The sequence below is a fragment of the Bidens hawaiensis genome, unplaced genomic scaffold, assembly GCF_021521415.1.
Source record: "Bidens hawaiensis isolate Kalapana, Puna unplaced genomic scaffold, B.hawaiensis_p1.1 tig00029615_1, whole genome shotgun sequence".
NCBI lineage: Eukaryota > Viridiplantae > Streptophyta > Magnoliopsida > Asterales > Asteraceae > Bidens > Bidens hawaiensis.
The window spans coordinates 169,325-189,438 of NW_027494905.1; the positions used below are offsets into that span (position 1 = coordinate 169,325).

Sequence of the window (20,114 nt, forward strand, 5' to 3'; positions counted from 1 at the left end):
TGAGGAGGTTGAGAAGATTCCAATCTTCCTTATCAAAAATCCGACCCAACAAATTTAAGAAATATTAAAACACTTTATGTACTTGTAACCTTACTTATCAATTAATATTTAAATATTTGTTACTAATATGTCCTTTTATTCTTGCATGTGTTTATACTACACTTATGTTATAGGTAGATTTTCTATAACTTTTTTTTTTGTTTTTTTTATGTAATTACTTAATTTGTTATATAAGTAGTTTAAATTATTTTGTAATATTTTTTGTTAATTCAGTTTTGATATTTTAATTTATTATTTTGTTTAGAATAACCATATAATGTATAAACATAAAAATTAAACACGGATGACTTTAATACAACAAACGTTATTTTAATTTATTATTTTGTTTAAAATAACCATATAATGTCTCTAATTGAAAATAATTTGCTCAACGCCATTTCTGTGGTTGTTAATTTATTTTTGGGGGGGAGGTACCCTAGGGTGTTGGCAGAGTTTGTTGCGTCTGCCCCCTTACGTCATTGCTTAAACCGGACAATGAGATTAGACCTATTGCTGTAGGGGCCATTTGGAGGAGATTGGTCTATAAGGTGGCTATGAGGGGTGTTGGGAAGGAGATTGCTAAATACCTCCGTGATTTCAATTTGGGGTGGGAGTCCCAAGTGGTGTAAAGGCTGTGCTTCATAGTGCGAACAGGTTTTTAAATCAGTTTCACTCAGATGGGTCATTGGCTATGCTTACTGTTGATTTCTCTAATGCTTTTAACTTGGTTGATAGGACGACCCTTCTACTTGAGGTATAAAGTTGATGTCCTTCTATTTCTCTATGGGTGGATTTTTTATATGGGCAATCGGCTAGGCTATTTGTAGGTGATGCTTACATTAGGTCCACCACTGGGGTTTAACAGGGGGACCCTCTTGGGCCTTTTCTTTTTGCCTTAGTTTTGCATCCACTTGCTCATCGAATCAGAGATTGTTACAAGCTTCTTTTCCATGCTTGGTACTTGGAGGATGGTACGATTATTAGGGACACTAGAGAGGTGGCTAAAGCATTAGACATTATCAGGGCCGAGGGCCCTCGTTTGGGTCTTGAATTAAACATTAAGAAAACAGAATTATTTCGGCCAACGTGCAATGGGGAGAAGGTGCAGGATGGGTTGTTCCCTTATGGGATTGGAAGGCTTATGCTTGGTGTGAAACTCCTTAGTAGCGATGTAAGTCGGGATGCGGGGTTTATCGGTAGCTTGGCTATGAAAAGGGCAGCTAGTGCTGTAGAATTGATGAGTTGTCTCCCAAGGCTTAGAACCCTCAATGCGAGCTTCTTTTGCTTCGCTTATGTATGGGGGTAGCAAATCTATTGTTCGGCTTGAGAACGTGCCAACCTACGTATGTGCGGGAAGCTGTTTCTATTTTTGATAATGACCTTCGAGGGGCAATTGAGGACATCATGGTTTTGTGGGGGTCCGTTATTCAGGGATCTTCAATGGAGGTTGGCATCACTTCCGACCCGTTTTGGGGGGTTGGGTTTATGCTCAGCCGAGGATGTATCTACATGTGCTTTTGTGGCTTCGAGAGCACAATCATGGAGTTTGCAGGACCATATCTTTCAGGGATGTGGTATTGATGGATTGGACTCTGATTATGGGTGTACGATGGATTGTTTACGTGCTTCGCTCCTGAATTTGATCTTGGCGGGTTCTCTAATAAGGACACCCCCCCTAAAGCCCAACATGCTTTGGCGAGTGCCTTGTTTAGTGGGATTTTCCAGAGTTCAGAAGCGAAATTTAATCTATCCCCTCGATAAAAAGTGGTGTTTGAATGCCTTCGGGCTCCTCGAGCTCAAGATTTTCTATCGGCCATCCCCATTGAAGGATTGGGCCAACACATGTCGGGGGTGGAGTACCGGGCTATCCTTAAGTACCGGCTAATGATCCCTATGTTTCCAACTTATGAGCCTTGCCCAATTTGCCGCAAGGTTTGTTTGGATTCCTTCGGAGACCATGCGGTGCACTGCAAAGAATTACTGGTTTTAAATACAGACATGACTTGGTTAGGGATGTTTTGTGAGATGTTCTTAAACAGGCAGGGATTTCTTCTAAAAAGAATGCCCCTGTTAACTTTCTTACAGATCCGCTTGAAGGGAGGTCCACGTTAAGGCCAGCTGACATTCTTGTGTTCGGTTGGGCATGGGGACACATGCTTCTGTGGACCTTACGGGAGTGTCTCCTCTTGTCGGGCTCAGGGACCGTGGGTTTGTTGTGGGTCAGGCTGCGTTGAAGGCCGAATCGGGCAAAGTTGCCAAACACGAAAAAGCCTGTTTAGAAAATCAACATGTGTTTCTCCCTTTTGCTTTTGATACATTTGAGTTTCTGGCCCCAGAGGCTGTGAATTTTCTTACCAGGGTTAAACGTGTCACACATGGTACTTTTTCGGCTCCTACGTCCCAAAGCTTATTTTTAGTAGGATTGGCTTTGATATTCAAAAGGGGGTTGCGACACAGCTTGTTGCCCGCTTGCCTGCCACTTTATTGTAATCGTTTTGAGTTTAATGAATTGAAAGTAAAAAAAATTATCATCTAAATTTTATAGATATGTGTTATCTCTTAGAATTTTTGATTTCCAATGTAAATTTAAAAAAAATTATTGATTTTGATAGAACTAGATTTACCTTTTATTATCAGTTATTTAATAAAAATAACTGATTATCTAAATGTTTAAAAACGATTTTAATATGAACTCTTTAAAATAGGTTTAATTATCAACAAGACTCTATTAGATAGGTATACTGATTAACAATCTTGGAACCATAACACCGTCGGTTTGTTTCTAATTAATCCAATTCAATTACAATTTACATTAGTTTCCGCATACTAAAGGTTTTCCATTCTTCCTACCAATCTTAATCTACCAAAAACAATGGTCACCATTGTTGCTTGGAAATATTGTAACGGCTTGGGTAAGTATGAGTTCGTTTTTAGCAATTTATCAACTGTAGTGAAGGATAATATCTCATCTGTTACGTTGTTCAATAACTTATTAAAACACCAAATTCATGCAATTAGAACAAGAAAACCATTTCTATCATAACAGGAAATAAATCTCATCAATGAAATACATGAAATACTTGATGTTCATGAGCAAGAGGTTTTCCCTTTTTTAAATGTGAGGGAATGGTTTTTTATCCAAATCAGAACAAGGTTGTTATCAAGTTTGAAAACGAACAACAGAAAAGTGTGAAGGCTAAATTACTCTTGGAATCCACTGATTTGCTTATGTTAAGAGAGCTGGACTTTTTGAAGGCTGCTAATGCAAGATAGGGGATAACACATTTTGAGTTGGAACATGAAGTTAGTAATAAGGTTATGTTGAGTCGGATATTTGCAAAGTGTAAGACCCTGAATCCCGGGAACCCTACAGTTGGTAATCACATCTACAATTTCACAAAAATTTAAAAGCAAACGATTCGTTTTTATTTAAAACAAGTTCAGAGTAAATAACAGCGGAAAAAGTGTAATTATTTAAAGAAAATCCCAAATACGGGGGTACAAGTGTCCAAAAATCAAATATAAATATAATATCCGTTTTATTGGAAATCCTCGACCAGAAATGCCTTCAACCTTTCGAGTAGTCTCGAGCACGTCCAAGCGGTAAGCATCCTCCTCTAAACCTGAAACTCACACTAACATACACACAAAGTCAGCTTGAGCTGAGTGAGTTCAAGTTTTAAATAAATAATATCAGTAATGAAAATTATGATAGTCATGCCAAAACTTTAAAAATAAAAAGAGTACATTCATTAAGTCATCATTATCGAAGACTAAACATTCTCATACATATGTACATATACAAAATATACATATATAAACATCCTTTAAGTACATCCCTATATATAACAATATATATATATACATATATAACATCCACGTATAACATTCAGGGTCGAGCACACGTAAAACCCAAACACGTAACATCTGATGATGATCATGCCACACGAGCCTCCCCCCTCACGGGCTTTTCAGGGCCCGCCACAGGATTTAAGAACCTGAGTCGTATAGTTTGACCGGCTAAGATCACCATCCATCCGTAACGCAACACAAGCCTCCTCACCCCGGGTCATCCCCAAGTAATATATTTGACTCGGTCGCGGTTTAACATACCAAACACGTGATACGGGCCTCCTCACCCCGGGTCTTCCTCAAGTAATATATTTGACCCGACCACGGTTTATAGAACGGCGGGCCTCCTCACCCCGGGTCTTCCCCGAGTAATATATTTGACCCAGCCACGTCATAAACATGCAACACGGGCCTCCTCACCCCAGGTCTTCCCCGAGTAATATATTTGACCCGGTCACAGTTTACCAACACATACACATTCACATACACACATACACATTCATCTAATTCAAATATCCAACCAACATTATCATCACATACAATCCATAAATAATGGATAATCTAGGCATTCAATACTAGGCCTAATAGTAACCTCGAGCTTAGAGCACAAGTAATATGTATAACCTTGAGGAATATATGACCATAAACGAGTCTAAAATATCCTAAGGCATAGAATATAATCCACTCATAGTTTTATAAATGCACAAATACAAATAAGGCTATGTAATACCATCCGAATAGTTGTAACGAGTAAAATCGTGTAAAATTGTATTACGGTGTGTATGCTAGCCCAAAGCGTAAAAAGATTTAAAAGGGGCATCATGAACTCACCTGAAATGAGCCGCACAAACACCAAAGAGTTTGAGAACTTCAAAGTCAATCCACAGTTTACAAGTCTGTCAGATTGCACACAAAGATTACTAACTAAACGTACCGACTCGTTTATCCTACGAGCCGTTCTAACATGATTTGATTGACCTAAAGCCTTGACATTACCAAATTCAATTACATCAACCCCCGAGGCCATGTATTTACCAAAACCACCCTTAGTTAATCCCGGGGACAAAGGGTTCCCAATTTACCCCCGAAAGTTGTTAACTTTATCGAATACGCGCATTAACGGGTTGTTTATGCACTTAGATATCGACTCAGCCCCGTGTGGACCAAATTTAGTAAAATCACAGCCAAAAAGTCCACACGACGCTACACGAGTTGGATGGGTCGGTAATTCGCAAGCACGATGCACAATTACCAATAAACGCGAATTTGCGCCATACCGACCCGTTTGAGTAACCGACAACCAATTCAGCCCCAATAACATAAAAATATAGTTTTTCACAGCAACAAATCATACCGAGGCTACAACATCCGAATTGATTGTTAATTCCCTCAAACAACGCGCTAGACGCAACAATTGACAAACTAGACAACCGAAACCTAGTTTCACTTCATCAACAGTTGACCAATCTAACGAATGCCAAAACTCATGATACTAAAGTATATTACACTAGACATACCTAAGAAGATGACGGAGAACGAACTTCAATTATAACAGCCCCGAAAGATGCGAGAAAGGGCAACCACCGGTTAAGCCTAAAACGAACTTATCGAGCAATAACGAATATAACATGCAGATTTTAGCATGCAAAGATGTATTTTATTACATAGGAAAACCATGGAATTAAATTATTAAATTTTTACCAGAGTTGCATAAATATCTTAAGTTTATAAAAATATTTTTATTATATTTTTCTAGTGGACACAAAAATCATAAAAATTCCTCCAACACAGAAAGGTATGTGCAGCTATTTCAGTGCGCAACAAACTGGTTTTATTTTTATAAAATTCATTACCAAGACAAATTAAACGATTCCAATTGGGTTTGGTTCCTAACTCAAAATATTAACTTCCAGAAGTGGAACCAACCAATTTAGACTTGTCGAAAAAGGGTTATGATATCGGGAAGACAGACCAGAATCCGTCATCCCGCATCAGCTTTGACACTCGATCTTATAAAATCATAAAAAGTATTCAAATCTCTTCCAAAAATTACGTATTATACCTTTCTGGAAACTAGACTCAAAGTAGAATATCATAGACACAAGAATGGATCAAAAACAATATATATTCATCGAGTTACAGACCGAGAAATAAACGAGTACGAATCTGTCAGAAATTGTTATAATCAAAACTCAACCCTAACATGTTCAACAAAGGTTTTAATGGTGAAAAAGAGTTGTATGATGATAGAACCGACCTTGAATTAGACTCGGGAGGCCAGAGAATGGCTGAAACCTGCACGGAAATCGAGAAGAGAGGGGGAGGGGGCGCCGATCTTTGATGGGTTAGGGTTAGGGTTTAGTTTTTTTTTATATAAAATTTAATAACAAAATAACATTCTGGCCCCTCCACTTTACTAATCATTGAACTTGTAATAAAAGTTAAGTAAAATACGTTTACGAGGGTGGCAAGGTGCTCTCGGAAGAATGCCGGGTCAAGCCCGAAAGGTGCACACAACACTACAAGGTTAAACCTTTGGTCGGAAATTTACGGACGTTACACAAAGGAAGATTGGAATCTTCTCAACCTCCTCAAAGAATCGGCTAAATATGGACTACGAGCAAGCTTGGACCATCAAGCATGGTGTTACTACCTCGAGCATGGTGTCTCATGGATATAAGACTTACTTCAGAGAATTCTTCTAAGTGTTGAAGGCTTCGAGCAAGCTACACTTCATCAAGCAAGAGTGTTCTTCATCGAGTATGGATTGCCAATCGAGCAAACAACTTGATCTATCCATCTTAAACCAAGTGTTCCGAGCATTGGTGGGTCGAGCATGGATGCAATAAAGAAAGATATCAAATGCTCTTAGTATAGACTTCGAGCATGGTTCAGTTCCGAGCAAGCTTTGCATCCGAGTATGCTGAAGATTGTTCCAATAAGGCGCTAAGGCAGAATTGAAGATATCAAGAAGAACATGCTTGCTCAAGGGACTCATTCAAGCAAAGCAAGGATTAGTCAAGAAAATTGAAGTGTGCTGGAGGAAAATATTTTCTATCAGAAAACATTCTAAGTAAAGTCTGCTCAAAGACTTGCATCGAGCATGCCGTGCATATCAAGTCTGCTCGACCAAGATATATCATACTCGAAGACTTGTTTACACTTGTATTTATTTTTGTCATTCATTATGTAATCATTAGGGCTTCTAGAAGAAATGTCAGGGTCTATAAATAGAATACTGGGTTATCATTAAATGACGGTTCTTTTGCTGAATACGAGGGTACTCACTTGAGCGACTATTTTCTTTGTCTCCTCTTACAGCCACTGTCACGAAACCCTAGACATTCCTTTCATTGAATATCACTGTTACATTGAAATGATATATTAATAATAGTGAATCTTTGTCTATTATATTCTTCTTTGATTATCCTTATTATTTGAATCCCAAAGGCTTGGATATTTTGATTCTGCCGGAATATTCAAGCGGCCTTGAGTTAATAGATCTGGTGTGTTCTTGTCAACCTACAAAGGTTTTACACCAGCTCCGATCCTGACAGGTTGTCACACCCCGCCAAAACAGAAGCGCGAGCTCGTGACGTCATGTATACCATAAGCATATGATCATCGCGAACATAAATTTTTATAGGATACCAATTGTTTAAAACGTCTACAAAACACCTATTATTCAAAAAACATAATAAGTTTTCAAAATGCTTTAGGTTATAACAATGAAATCCTTCAAAAGGTGGTATCCTACGATGCATGTGGGGTCCCTACTTGTATTCCATGACTTCGGCTTTAACCTGAAAAACATACTTGAAAACGTCAACATAATGTTGATGAGTTCACATGTTTTATAGTCGTAATGTAAAACGTTTTTCCAAGAATACAATGAAAAGGTTTACGTGTTCATAATACGAAAACATTCTTGTTGAAAACGTTAGTAGAAATTCTTTGTCCATAAATAGAAATGCGCTTTTCATAAAAATATCACAGATATTCTAAGGACCATATTTAGAAAGTGTTTTCCTTTAATAATGATCAGTAACGGTAATAATTTAGGGGTAGCAACAAGTAATCGTTTTCCCTAAAACTTCAGTAGCAGTAACGATCTTGCGTATAAGCATGATTCCCGTACATCTAGCTTGGACTATAAGTATCTTATTATATAAGTGTATAATGAACCCTGAGCTATAAATCGTATATGCCTAATACTTTTATGGGCCTTGCTTCATAACGTGTGTCAGTGATTTGAGTGGCCAACCATGATTATAGAGTCAACCCATTAGTCCTATTTGTATAATCTCAGGCTAAGCCGTAGCTAATGGTTAAAGAGTGAATGATCTTTACGATCCCTAAGTGAATGACATTTCGATCCCTAGTGAATGATCTTTCGTCCAAGTGTATGATCTTTCGATCCCAAGTGAATGATCTTTCGTCCAAGTGTTTGATCTTTCGATCCCAATTGAAATGATCAGTATTTTGTACTCTTGTGTTCACATAAAACTTAGTTATATTGCATAAATCATGGTTATAATATATTTCAAGTATAATATGGTCTGGTGATTATATAAAAATAGGTTTGAGTATGTTTCTCCCCCGGGGTTACAAAAGTAGTAAAAAGCGTAAAAAAGGGGCAGTGAAACTCACCTGGTGAGCATGAATTTGTAACGACGGTGAATATTTCAAAGCCTCGTCTCAACGTCGACCTATTAATGCCTTAATTATAGATTGAGAATATGAAAAGAAGATAGAGAGCTTGGCTAGACCCACTTCGTGATGCTCAGCTCGAGCACTGTACTATGTTAATCCTTTCTTTAGAATAAAAACCGAAACCGGGTTCGATGCGTTCGTTTAATGGGAAGAGACCGATGAGTGTTTCGAGTCGGGTTCGGGTCTAATAGATAGGGCGTCTCGGGCTGGACTTCGAGTTATAAGTGGGTGGCGTACCGGTGGAAGAGATGTATGATGGTGGAAGGTGGTGGTCCGGGTGGTGGTATAAGATAGTGAGAGAAACAAAAGTGCGCGTGTATTCCGTGAGATACGAGAGAGTTAGGAGGGTGGTTCACGTGGTTATGTGCTTGAACCTGAGAGAGAGATGAGATGAAAGTCCTGTGCGTTTTCTGTGGGCTTATTCTACTCACTAATTCTTATATTATATTGTAAAGATAGAATATGAGTTTCCTCGTAAAATAATCCAAGGAATGATATAGAGATTGATTGAGTGCTTGAAAAGGAAAATCAAAAGAGCATGGCGAGGGTGGTGCAGTGGCCGAGAACAAAGAAGTGAAAATATGGTGAGGATGGATGTGATGATGTATGATAGTCATGCTTGTGTGAATAGTGATATTTAATTATTTTGCTATTCTTAGTCAAACAAGAAGATAAGGAATAGGGTGAATTATGTATGTGGTATGGAGGTGGAGCTCTTATTTCATCAGTTCGATTTTCCTAGATATTTTGATAATGTCATAATATATGTAGAAATGTGTAGTCTATTTTTGTTGACCTAGTTGTAAAACAAACTAACTTTATTTGAAAGTTTATACAAAACTCATATTCCTTTTATATGACAAAAATTTGTCTACACATCATTATATACTTATCATTTAAAGAATTTTAAGTTGTGTTCAACGGTTGATGGTGTTTGTTCGTTTTTGGGTTATCTTTATTTTATTATGATCTTAAGTTCACCATTTGGTAGAAATTAACAATAATTTCTTTGGTTTTAATATATTTGAGACCATGTACATAGATGCTGGTGTTAAGAGTTTGACTTTTGTTCAATAAAATTAGATCAGTTCAAAATTAAGTACGATGATTAGTGGTAGCTTAATTGATTTAATGAAAATCTACGTAGTTTGGATATTAATCACAAGCTAAATATTTCCATACTTGTATATCATATATGTATATTAATTTAAGTTTAAACTTCTACACGTTTGTTATTCGTTGAGAGTTCAAGAAGTGAATAATAACACTCCAAGGGTCATTTTGTATTCGTAGTCGATATTATAAAAATAATTATAAAGTATAATTATATAACACTGAATTCAAACATCCAAGTTTATATAAATATATATATTCGAGCTGTTTAAAAATAATTGTATAGTTATACTATTTTGTGTATATCATTTCTAATATTCCCTAACGTGTGTGACCTGTATGAATGGTATTCCTTAACCCATGTTAATTAAATGACGATTCATTTAATTAAATGAAAATTATTTATAACGCACACGTGCTTAATTGCCTTAAAGTTGTACGGGCATTGACCAAGCTTGGTGGGTGTCACACAGGTTAAATGGTTATTAGAATGTGCTAACTATGAATCTGATTTTAATGATCCTGTAGAAGATTTTGATGCTGAAGATGAACCATGAGGGAACACACATTCAATAAGTTATTTAAATTATTGGTATAATTTAAATACATAGATATAATGTAATATTAGATCAATGTAATACATAGGTAACACAACTTCAATTATATATATGATATTAATCATATGGTTTTTACCGTATGTGTTAACTTGCATTGTGCAATTGTTTTTGAAGTAAACACGTATAATAGATATGTTCCAGAATCTTTATAGTTTGCAAGTATTGTTTTTTCTAGAATGTACCATTAGGTTACACAATTATGTGATTTTGAATGACGGATTAAATTATACTATAGGTTATACACTTGTTTTAACAACTTTATTAATGTTCAAATGAAACACATTATGAAATATTTAAGATTTTAATTTTATATTTCATTAGGTTATTGCTTTTTTTTATTATTATTTTCAGGTTTTGAAGGAAAATTAATTTCGTTTTGTTGGAATGTTGAAGAAGTTGACGTGGGCAAATATGAAGGAAAATTAGTTTGCTTTTGTATGGATTTTTGTTGTTAGTTGTATATTAACTTTTTATAACTATTATATAAACATCTTTTAATCTTTTCTTAAAAAACTTATGTCAAGAATTTGTTTTTGTTGAATATGCTATCTACATTAATATAGTTTGTTTATATGTTTGTCCATTAATGTGGGGCTGTTATACACCCAAGTTAGATGCACCCAAGTGGTACAACCAATGTAATACCAATTTGTATCCGGACATATAGCTTTTATTGCTCCGAGCAAGATGATACCTTTTGGCTAGAAAAAAATTACAAACTATTTAATATATATCTGAATAGGGTATAACACAAAATTAAGTAACTTTAAAAATTAAAACCAAGAACTTACAAATATAATTATACAAATATCGCAAATATTGTAGAAAGAAGTTGCTTTCAAAAACTCTTTATCAAAAGATGTTAACAACTTCACTGGAATTGGTCTGCGAATGTGGAAATCATTGTCTTTCAGCAATGCAAACAAACTATAGAGTAAATAAATTATTATTAAATTAAACTAACGAATCGATAAAATCAAATAAAACATAAAAATAAAAAAAAATAGTAATTGTATTATACCAGTTTTTGTAATCTTCAATTTCAAATTAGTATTTATTGATAAACACATGGCTCACATCCGATCCAAATGAATTGGAGACATAAACTTTTTCTATAGTATTTAAAGATTAGTTAAGCTAAATAAAATTAAAAAGGTTCTTGAACAAATTAGTGGAAAATTCCTCTATTATCAGAACCAGTATAGTACTTTATTCTACCAAATTGAAGAAGAATAATTGCATAACCTTCCTCAAAATGATCATTTACATATTTGGATAATTGAGATTCATGATCATCCTAGAGGATAAGATAAACACAATTTCCACTAAAAAGAACACAAATGTTAAATAACATATGACAAATAAGATCTATAAAAAGAAAAACTTAACAATATTATAACTTTAAATCAGAGATCTCTATGGTACGTTTGTTTTTTTCTTTCAAGTATTGACAACATGACCAATCACATCTAGAAGAAGCATATGAAAATATATTTCATATATAAAACTGTTGCTTCAATAAATAAAATAATAAATTAAGTTATAAATATACATTTACATGTATAATAAGGTGTATACCTATAGTGGACTTCAAACAAATATCTTTGTCAATTAGAAGTAAATGAAGTTAGTTTGAAACCAAACATACGCCCATATAACTCTTGACATGGATTGACATGTGTCTTTGGACCCAAGACCAGCTTGTTTAAACAATTAACAACCTTGTAGTTGGAACCATTTAAACCAATGCCAGGATTCATAATTATCAGAGTGACATTTTCAGTCAAAAACCTTTTGAATCAAAAAATGTCTGGTTTAAAAATGTAGCTTGCATCCGATTATCCTAGCATGAAATAGAAATAGAATCACAATAAACATGTACAAATAAATGGAGAAAACAATATTATTGATTATAGACAAACAAAATATAAAATACATAGGAACGTACAGATTGATCCATGAGCACCATCTCAATCAAGAAATCCTCGTTGGCATGTTTGTTATCCTTGATTGACCAAACCCTCAAAACTCTGACCTTAACTGTCGATGGAGAGGCTTTGAGAACATCAATTTCATTCAACATTGTAAAGCTTTGAACATCCATTGTCAGCTAGTAAGAAATAAATGATGAAGTAAACTAATGAAACAACTCCGTTTGTATAAATTATATGAATATTAGACGTGAAACTTACATTGTAGCAGCTAGAATGCCGAATATTGTTATGAATGTGAAATTGTATTCTATAAATCTAACTATTATATTTAAGCAATACATAATCTCCACATGGCATTTAACTAAGCTATCCACATAGGATTCTACCTCAACAACTTCCAAAATTATTATTTACACATAATAAGCTATTTAATTTTAAATACTATTACCATTTATATAATTACTAACAAGTTACAAATCTAACTTTAAATATTGTATTAAATGAGGTTTTTATATATTTATGAATATAAAATTTTATTTATCATTATTTATATCTTATGAATCCATAAGGTATGCTATTATGTCTATTATTAACTTTAATTTTTTGTTGTATTTTTTTAACCATCCGTGTATTACACGGGCTATATCTTAGTGAATCTTATATAGTAAATACCGAGTATATTATTTTTGTAAAACCTGTTAAGTTTAGCAACAATTTAAATTAATCATAAATATATTATCAATTTAAATGATTGAACTGTAAATTAATTGAAAAGAAACATATAATTAACATTAGCAATTAAGATACATAACATATTTTGTGAAAATACTAAAATTAACAGTCGATTATTAACATAAAAGGAAATTATTAGCTTTGAATGAATATTGAAGTTTTAGAAAATACCAACCGAAGTTACCGGCAATTCCAAAAAAAATAAATAAATTAGATTTAGTCAACTTACTTTAGAAAGCCGATTAATTAATTTAAATACAACTTTTAAATTATAGAATTTAATTAATAAAAAAATAAACAAATTAATGAATCATCATAAGAAGTTCTTTTTAGACGGCCAACTAAGTAACGCCGGGTACTTCGTACGCGGCCTCCATTGGCTAAAGCTAGCCCGAGCCGGTCACGAGTCCAGACGGACGGAGCCCCTAGCAGTCCACCTATTGAGAGATTCCCCGGATAAAACCCGACCCCCACGCCACGGAGATCATAAGAAGTAATTCATATTCATAATAACAAAAATTTAATTAAAAATTCATATAATTTTTTAACTCAAATAAATACTATAAAATATATTTTTAATTAATAAAATAAAAAAATATACAAAAATAAACATACCGAATGATTGAAGGAGATAAATATATGTGAAAACTTTATGCTCTAACATCGCTTGAACATGGTCCGATTGAAAACTGAGCGTTAAACTGAATTTAGGGTTATTTGTGAAGACGATCAATAGGATCCTACATTGATATGATAAAGGAGATATAGAATAAGGATTTTAATCAAACGATCGGAATAATTGACGATTTCAGGACATCGTTAAATTGTCGATCAAGAGCCGCGTATGAGAATTAGGGATTGGGAGGATTTGATAAAATGAAACCATAAACGGGTCGCGTGTTTTGTGATTAGCATTACGATTAAAATTGATTGATTAACTATGTGAAAATTATAAACATGAAAAATTAGATGAAAGCTCTAGAAGAAGATGAACAAATTGGTTTTGGTTTAATAGATTAACCTAACCAAACCAAGCCAAAAGCCCGAATTAAACCGGACCAATTAATTAATTGAAACCGAGGGGTTATTGAGGCAAGGAATAAAAGGAACCCTTCCTCCTCCATTTTATCCTTCGCCCTGATCTTTCGCTGACGGCTACTCATTTCGACGGTAACACTGGCTTCTTCATCTTTTCAATTATTTTCAATAATAATAATATTCGATGAATTGAATCAGATCTGTAGTCTGTTCATTCGATCTGCTAATCAGTAGTCAGTGTTTTTATACTTAATCGAATCGATGATGTGTCTTTGCAGGTGATTCATTTGCTTTCAGGCGTTCGTGTTTTATACTCGTGTATCATTATGCAAGTAATCCGTGTTTCAGTTCCTTGAGTTACTGTGCGTAGAAGTTTGTTTGTTTGTCTGTCTGTATGTATTGATGTGTAAAGGCGTTTATGTTATTAAACGAACCAACATGAACTATACTTTTTGTTAGTTTAATTAAATGAACGAATATGAACTCGTTTCCATTTGTTTTTACTTGTTAGTATACATTCATATGTTTACATTCGTTTGTTTATGTTAAATTAACTGTGTAATTTTTTAAATAACTAAACATGTAAGTTATGCATCAACTGGTGTTGTTTATGCTTGTTCGTTGATATGTGTTCCTCTTTGTTCATTGATATTTGTTCATTTATGTTTGTTTATGCTCATTTGTGTTCGTTGATGTACGTGAACTGTTACTTTAGAATGTTAACGAACATGGACATGCTGTTTTCTCAACGACGAACATGAACAAGAAAATCCATTTGTTTATTTGTTCGTATTCGCGGTTGGTTAAAGTTAAATGAACAAAGAAGAACATGGCATCGTTCGTGTTCTTTTGGTTTGTTTACAAGCCTAGCCTGTGTTGGTGTTCTGCAATGTCATAATTGGAAGTTGGCATATTTGCAAGGGTTAAGTTATATGTTTAGATGACTCATTGGCTCAAAAGCATGAATTTGAATTCTAGATGTTTTCTGATATTGTTTTTTTGAGTTTCTCTTTAAATGAAGCTATGGGATATACTTGTATGTTATCATCTGCAACTTTATTGATTTCTTTGGAATTTGGATTGTGCATTTGATGGTTAAGAGATTTGCCATTGTGTTATGTTTGAGCTTATATTGATGGCCAAGAGATTTTATTTGTTTTTTCATTTAAGGTCAGACGAGGAACCCATTGACCAGAAGAAGTACTTTGAAGATTTATGCAAGCCCAAGTGTGTGAGAGCTTGGCTTGACTATCAGGTTCTTTTTATATACCTAGAATTTCAAATTTTCTATTTCAGTTCGCCAAGTCCATGTTTGTATCTGATTTAATATGCATTCTCTTTCTCTCTGTTCTTGCCTTTTTTATTGCAAATTTGGTGTTAGCTGGTTGTCGTCTTGTCAGTCCACACAAATAGTTAAAGTTAGTAGTGTCTGAGCTTGATGCGTATATGTGGTCTTTGTCATGTACATTGTCAGAATGGGTTTTAATCTTGGATGTTTCCAAATTCCAAGAGTTAAGTATGCTTTTAGTCCTTTAGGTTTGCTTAGTTTCTCTATTTTAGTCCAAAAAATTTATTTTGGCTTTTTTCAATCCAATAGTTTGATGTTCATCTCACTTTTAGTCCGACCAACGGACTCCACTAAATATTCTTGTTGATTAAAAGGGCATTTGGTCTCTTGTATGAAATACAACCATTAATTTGAAGATATAAATAAAAGTAGTATGTATAAATTAAAAATAAAAACCACTCCCCCTCTTTTTATATATTTTTATTTTTGTTCATTTTAACATGAATGTGGTAATAATAATTACTAATATGATAAGTCGAAAAATAAACATTTTAAACAAGCCCGGATGTTCATAACCAATTTGCCAAACTGCCAATTTTTTGTTCCCCAAATTTCGTTTTAACCTTAAAGATCCACTAGTCCCCTTGGAGTCGTATGAATGAGTGAGCTGCAAAGAGGAAACAACCTGACGAAACCATAGTCTTCTGAATTCGACATGTTGAACTTATCAAATGTGTTAAGTTATTTTTAGCATACTCATATTAAAATGAATAAAAATAACGAACATATAAAAAGAGGGAATGGTTTTTGTTTTTAATTTTTACATGGTATTTTTATTGGTATCTTAGACTTAGTGGTTGTATCTCATACCAAAAGACCAAAATGTCCTTTTATTTAACAAAGATTCTTTAATGGAGTTTGTGGTTGGACTAAAAGTTATTAATTTCTGTCGCTATACACTCTCAACAAAATATATAGGGTTGAACATGAGCCTCTAAATATAGAGTTGTAGTTTAGTTTTCTATAATATTTTCTACATTGTAGAGAATCCAATGTAGTAGTGTTTTTAGTTGTTTCCTCTATAATGTGAATGCTATAAGATTAGGTGAGCAAACAATAAGTATGATGATAACACCCCCATAATATATATTTCTTTATGTACCATACTCTTGCTAATCTCCTTGTTGACGTCCTCTCCCCCAATACGATCGATATGGAATTGACTACTGAGAACATATCTTCGAACACCTCATATGTGCATATTTGCAATACATATATACACTCTAGTTGCAAAATGCAATTTATATGATTTATCTTTTGGGCCAAGTTAATAGAAGGCCTTGGGTTTTAGGTGATCTATATTTTCACTGTGTACTTTTAGCATGTGTCCGATACTTCGTGTAAACACAATAAAAACTACCCTTTAGAACTTTTCGACAAGCAACTTGACCTATTTTATGGGTAGTCTTCCACGCTTGATTGTGTCTTACTTTTCACATTGTTCATAGGCATTGGAATTTGAGTTAAGTATGGTTTTAATCATGGAGGTTTGCTCGGATTCCCTCTTTTAGACTAAACAATTTTTTTTCCTTTCCAGTCCGATAGTTTCATTTTCACATATAAATGTTTTTGAGTAAGATAGAGATGAAGAGATAGATGTGGTAGGTTTTTGAAAAATAAGCGAAGTTTGAAGAAAAATGTGTTTAAGTTAAATTATAGAGACAGAGGCTCCATTGTGAATGCTCTTAGTGATCAATAGCATGCACATATTATTTATTAGTTGCATATTGCTTTAAACAAGCAAATATTAGTCAACAAACAACTTTTCTCTGTATGGTGAAGCAAAATGTATTTTAAAAAAATTATTGATTTTTTTAGAATATTTTTCTTCTGGAAAGTTTCAGCTTCACAAGGAAGACACATAAAGTAATAAGCGGTTTTCGCAAGGTTTTGTTTTTAGTTTTAGTTTCAAATCTTGCTACCAGTTTCTCAAATTTACTGATTTTTTTTTAATTTGAAGTGAAATTTATAGGAGACAGATAATATGCAGAGGGTTTTCAAAGTATAATGATCATAATTATGCAATAATATGTAGAGATTGGTTGTGGTATCACCTTGCGAGTTGGAATAGTATGTAGACGTTTATAAACTATAATTTGGTGCTTGATGCTCATATGATAGTTGCCAACACTCCTTACTATGTAATTATCTATGCTTGAATTCTGGTATTGCTGTATTCTATTTTACACGTTCAAAAAATTTACTGCATGTTAGGTGTAAGATCTAGGAATTAGTGGCATACTTTTTTTCTGATGCCACCACAAGCTTATGGGATTGAATTCTGGTTGTAGTTTTATAGTTGTGGAATAGAAGTGACAAGCGTTAAAGTATTTGAATTTCTTTATAATGATTAGAACTGCCAGATGGGTGGGTTGGGTAGCGAGAAGTACCTGTAGGTAGTTGTTGATGTGGCTGGCTTTGGTTTGTTTGAGCGAATACTTTTTATCCAAATTCAAATACATGAGTTGTTGGCCATATATGATTAAATATGTTATATTGCTTCATTAGTGATCCATGTTTTGTATCAAATATTCTAGGATGTTTTATTGATTAAAATGCTGTTTTTCTCGATTTTACTCATCTGACCATAGATATAAATATATCCTGAATGGCTGAATCGAGTCATTTATAATTGCATTTTGTCTTGTTGCTGTGGAGCTAAAATGACCTAATTATCTATATTATTTATAGTATAGTTCGTTGTGATTTTCAGGGATGTGTGAAAAGGGTTCAGGCTGATGAAACGGGCCACAAGCATTGCACTGGACAGTACTTTGATTATTGGCACTGTGTCGACAAATGTGTAAGTTTAGTCGCTTGTATTTTTCTTCTTGTTTCTCGAATCAATCTTGGAGGCGGCAAGTGGGGGACGCTGGGTTGGTTGGATTATAGGTCAAAACAAGTATATGTAGTTAAATCTTTTTTGCGCATGCTAAATTGTTAACATACAGTTTGTTTACGCGAACCCGTTTCATGTTTAGCAAAGTTATTATAAACGGACCAGTTATTGAACTAACCGCTTTACCGAGCCACTAATTGGGCTGGTTTCAAAAACCCGTATGACCGGATGATGTCATATACACACACATATGAATGTATGCAACTAACTAAAGAAAAGTTATGGAACATGTTATCTTTGGGTATGGATTTTCAATGTTAATAAAATTGAAGCTTTTAAAGTTTAAACAAACAAAATATGGAGCCTGATGTAGTAAATTAATTAGTAAATGAGATTTTTGAAGAAACAAGTAAGTTTCCTTTTTTTTTTTTAGTTTGGTCTGACCACCCGGTCCAGTTTGCTAGTTCAGTCAGTCTGACCCGTAACTTCCCAGCTCAGTTGAAGGCGGTTTGAACTTAGATTCAACCGGACCAGTTACGTAGCTGTTTCTTGGTCTGACTGGCTGATTCGATTATAAAAGTAGTATTTTTTACCAGTGTTTTTAAAGTCGACTAGTTAAGTAATACGGGTTATCTAATATGCAGGTTGCACCTAGGCTATTTGCAAAACTCAAGTAAGGAGGATGATACGGAGATGACTTTGATTTTATTTGTAATTTTTGATGAACTTATTATTACCTTGAGTTGAACATGAATAAGGAAAAAGTGTAATTTCCCTTGAACTCGATAAGTTATGGTGGCCATTTACCCTTGAATTATTTTAAAAAGAATATGTTTTTCTTTTCACTTTTATGATTTTTGTTAACGTAATTTAAGTTATTGAGTAGTTAGAAAAAGTAAGTTTGTAACTTACTCGCTTAAATTAGTTACAAAATAAATAGTAGATAAGTATTGACATGCTCATACCGTAAGTGGTGTACGTAAAAGAGGGTGGGGAAGATTTCAATCATTGATTTAGTTTTATAATTATTTTTCTAACCCTTCATTTACCCGTAAACCCATCACGACAATGTATATATAAAAAGAGTGAGGTTTGTGTTTTGTCTGACTTAACTGAAATTGGCTGATCCTAGTATGTTATATAAGAAGTTATATGATATGTATGATATGACAATTTGCCTATACAACCTGTACGATGTAACATGTTTGTAATCAAAGTTATACAATTCATGTAATATCAAACGCATATATGTGAAGGTGGTGTAACTATAGATTCGCTGTTTAGGGTGATGGAAGTAGGTTAGTTTTTCATCATCATCATCATCGTACTCAGTATATCCCACCAATAGCAAAGCTATGGTAGGGTCTGAGGAGGGTAAGATGTAGACAGCCTTACCTCTACCCCATAAGGATAGAGAGGCTGCTTCCGGTGAGACCCCCGGCTCGATAGTAGTTTTGCATCAAGCCTTGGACATAAGGCACATAGCACTCAATCATCGGGACCGGCTGATCGGTGCATGTACCATTGTCTTTCGGCTATCAACGCCACTACATGATGCCTGATTAACCGTCCGTCACTTTTAACGTTATTTTCACGAGATTAGTAAAATAACGTCAAAATTAGTGCAATTTCACTTTTGCCCACCCGAGGGTTCACACATATATACATCATATGTGCGCACCGCAAGCAGGGCTAGAAGTAGGTTAGTTTTTATTTTATTTTATTTTATATATTTTTTTAACGTACATATAATTTATGACAAAAAAAAACATTAGCCTAGCAAGAGACTAGACTACAACATAGCACCGAAATACAAGACAACAAGCACACCAAGTTGTTTCAAAACGAAAAGAAGCACAAATTTTCCCAATTCAACCCCCGCTTGTATT

General features: G+C 34.2%; 1 pseudogene across 1 annotated transcript; it reads left to right on the plus strand.

Moving 5' to 3' along the window:
• The first annotated feature begins 15,173 nt into the window (after positions 1-15,173).
• On the plus strand, positions 15,174-19,011 carry LOC143579143 (cytochrome b-c1 complex subunit 6-1, mitochondrial pseudogene; annotated as a pseudogene). Its single transcript, XR_013143404.1, has 3 exons — positions 15,174-15,293; positions 18,100-18,189; positions 18,870-19,011. The product of XR_013143404.1 is annotated as a cytochrome b-c1 complex subunit 6-1, mitochondrial pseudogene (transcript).
• Positions 19,012-20,114: the final 1,103 nt, after the last annotated feature.